Genomic DNA, 4,015 nt, shown 5'->3' on the forward strand with positions numbered 1-4,015 from the left:
TGCTGTCTGCATTCTGGTGAGCATATTCAAACCCAGCATTTGATTTACAGACAGAACTACTCAACGGGGAGAAGTGCACTAGGGCATCATCATATATATATATATATTATATAGATATATAATATATAATATATCTATATAATATATATTATATATAAAATATTATCTATGTATACATATATCTCTATATATCATATATCTCTCTCTATATACATATATATCGTATATATATTTTTTAAGACAGGGTCTTTCTATGTAGTTCAGGCTGGCCTTGAATTCACTATGTAGTCTAGGGTATCCTCAAATTCATGGCAATCCTCCTGTCTTAGCTTCTCCAGTACAGGTGATATAGGGTGTATGATATGGCGATGATATAGAACCTCCAAATAATCCAAATAATATAAGGGAACTATAACTCCCAACCTGCTAGATGTCCGACACGCTTAGTTTATGTTCTCTAAAATCAAAGAATGAATTGTAGAACAACAGAGGTTAAGAGTAGGAAGAATTTATTCAGAGAAAGATACCTTCTGTTAAAGAAAGACAGACATGGGCCTGGAAAGTGGGTTGCTCGAGGAACCTGCTACTCAAGGGAGTTTTATAGGAGAAAGCCAGGAGGTGAGGTGGGTATAAGGTGAGGTGGGACAAAACTATAGTCAACTAATAAGATTACAAATATAGTGCCTTAGGTAATATTGACCCAATGGAAAATCACAAGGTGGGACAAAACTATGGTCAACTAATAAGATTACAAGTATAGTCACTTAGGTAATATTGTTTAAATGGGGATCAAATGGGGAAGCAAGTCATGTAGCAAGCATGCCTGGAATGAACAAGGACTTTCCCGGAACAAATAGGTCAGGGGCCTTTCCTGGAAGGGGTGGATTGTGGTCTAGGTCCCCACATGAGGTGATTGATGCCTATTTATAATATCAGTCACTGCTGTTCATCCCTAGGGGAAGTTGTCTTGAAGCCTGCCTTTAATGAATGTGCTTTCAGCCACAGTTGTGCTGTGTTCTTATCTTCTGCATTGACTTCTTCGAGGGCTCAGGCCTGTCTCACTGGCTATAATATTTCTAACTAATTTAGCTGTCTAATACCAGGATTACAGAAGTGAGCTGCCACACCCGGCACCACTCTATATGTTACTGGAACTATGAAGGCAGAATATTTATTATTTGACTTCTTCCCTTTCTTCTTACACAGTACAGAACCTTTAGATTAATTAAGTGGTAATCAGACCCAAGAAACTGAGTTTAATCCCTTGGGTCTCAAATTTCTGAAATTTTTTTTTCTTTTGGTGCTGGGGATGTAATCTAGGTTCTCATGCATGCTACAGCACATTCTCAATGTACTAACCACTTATTGTACCCTATTTTCTTCTAGCAGAGGCACTTTGTTTAAGAAAGTCTGGGAAGGGCTGGGGATTTAGCTCAGTGGTTCCAGCGTCTGCCTCGAAAGCGCAAGGTCCCAAGTTCGATCCCTGGTACCAAAAAAAAAAAAAAAAAAAGAAAGTCTGGGAAATATTGCTGGCCACATGCTTGTAATCTCAGCACTGGGGAGACTGAGGATCACTGTGATTTCAGGCCAGCCTGAACTGTGTTGTGGGATCAAGGCCAGCCTGAACTACATAGTGAGACCCTGTCTCAAAACTGGAAAAAAAGGCAGGATGTGGTGCTGCAAGCCTGTAGTCCCAGCACTTGGGAGGCTGAGGCAGGAGGATTGCCACAAGTTCAAGGCCAGCCTGAACTACATAGGGAGATGCTGTCTCAACAAAACAAAACAAAATACCACAAAAAAAAAAAAAGTACATGCTCTACTATTGAGCTACACCTCCAGCCTCCTGGAAAAACAAAACAAAACAAAAAAACTCTGAAACTAGTTAACTCAAGTAAATGTATTTTATTTTCTATATTATTTTATTTTACTGTGGTACTGGGGACTGAATATGCAGGGCCTTTGCACTGAGCTACAACCCCAGTCCCCTCCCTTCTTTAGTTTTTTTTTTTTTGTACTGTGCATTGAATTCATGATCTTGTACTTTTTTTTTTGGTACCAGGGATCGAACTTGGGACCTTGCGCTTTTGAGGCAAGGGGCGGAACCACTGAGCTAAATCCCCGGCCCTTGATCTTGTACTTTTGAGGCAGACATGGTGCCACTGAGCTAAACCTCCGGCCCCCTCCCCACTTTAATTTTGAGATGGGGTCTTGCTAAGTTGGTAAGTTCCCCAGACTGGGCTCGAATTCACCATTCTCCTGCCTTAAACTCAGAGTTCTGGGATCACAGGCCTGTGCCCACAAGCCTGGCTAATCTTTAATATTTTGAAAAATTCAGGTTAAAGGTTGAAAAGCCCCAATGGTATTATATTTTATGAGGTTTGTTTGAGACAGGTCTCACTATGTTGCCAAGCCTGGCCTTGAACTCCTGGGCTCAAGTGATCCTCCTGCCTTAGCCTCCTTGGTATAGAAATCACCGCAGAAAACTTCTTTGTGTCTGTTACAGTCAGTCCTTAGCCCACTTCTCCCTCTATAGGGGGTTTCTCCTATGGCTTTCATAGGTAAGTTTTGCCTGTTACTGAATGAGCTTCTTTGAAATGAAATGAAATCAGACCACACATGTTTTCAGAGATCCCTGTGTCTGTGTGGTCCTGGGGGTTGATCCCAGGGCCTCCTACATTTCAATGCAAGCACTCTACTATTGCAGATAGCTAAGTTAATTAGATATCTTGTAGGCAGTTAGCCAGGGCCATCCCATGAGGAGCCAACATGGAGGACAATGAAAACACATTCACTGAAGGGTAACATTGTAAAAGGAGAGAAACTACCACACCCACGCAGGAGGAATAGCAGTGATTAATATTCTAAATAGGTATCAATAACCTGGATGGGGGATGGAGATCTTCCAGGAAAGATCCGTGACCCACCCCTTACCACCAAAAATCCTTGCTCACTCCTTCTACGCTTGCTATGTGACTTGTTTCCCCATTGGATCCCCATTTAATCAATATTACCTAAGTGACTGTACCTGTAATCTTACTAGTTGACTAGTTTTGTCTCACCTTGAACCCACCTCACCTCATGGCTTTGTTCCATAAAACACCTTTGAGAAGTTGGGTGAGTGGGTAACCCACTTCCACTCCCCCTTCTGTCTCTCTTAGACAGAAGCTTTCTTTCTCTGAACAAAGTTTTCCTACTCTTAACCTCTGTTGTTCCTAGAATTCATTCTTCAGTTTTAGAGAACACAAACACATACTTCAGATATCTAGCTGGTTTGGGAGTTGCATCTTTTCCCCTATATCACTACCACCAGCCCTTATAGTGATCCTTTAAAGATGCAAATAAGGGTGGTGTTAGTCCTCTGCTGAAGATATTTTAATGGCTCCCTATTATTCTTAGTATAAAATGTAGACTTCTCCCTGAGCAGAGGGAGGCCCTGCATCTCTCAAAAAAAAGTTTCATAATTTTTTTTCATTGTGGAAAGATGTACATAAGATAAAATTTAATGTTTTAAGACAAGTGTGGTGGCACATGCCTGTAATCACAGCTACTTAGGATGCTGAGACAGGAAGACTGCTGGCGCCAACAAGTTCAATACCACCCTAGACAACATAAGGAGATCCCCATCTCCAAAAAACAAAAAAACTGTTTAACCAGTGTAAAGTACATTCACAGTGTTGTGCAGTCATCACACTCTCTGTAGCTGGGCGTGGTGGCACACACCTGTAACCCCAGCTGAGGCAGGAGGGTCATCACACTATCCATTCCCAGCACTTTTCATCATTCCAGAAAGAAGCTACGTACTCCTTAAATAATAAATAACTCCTGTTCCTCCTTCATGACAACCCCTGTAAACCTCTGTTCTACTGTCTCTATGAATTTGCCTATTCTACACACCTCGGGTAAGTATGATCAGGCAGTGTTTGTCCTTTTGTGTCTGGCTTATTTCATCTAGATAATGATTTCTGGGTTGATGTATGTCACAGCATGTATCAAAATCGTATTCTTTCTCCCTTTT

This window comes from Heterocephalus glaber, unplaced genomic scaffold, assembly GCF_053883595.1.
Source record: "Heterocephalus glaber isolate CG9 unplaced genomic scaffold, H.glaber_assembly_v1.0 deba00001497, whole genome shotgun sequence".
Lineage (NCBI taxonomy): Eukaryota > Metazoa > Chordata > Mammalia > Rodentia > Bathyergidae > Heterocephalus > Heterocephalus glaber.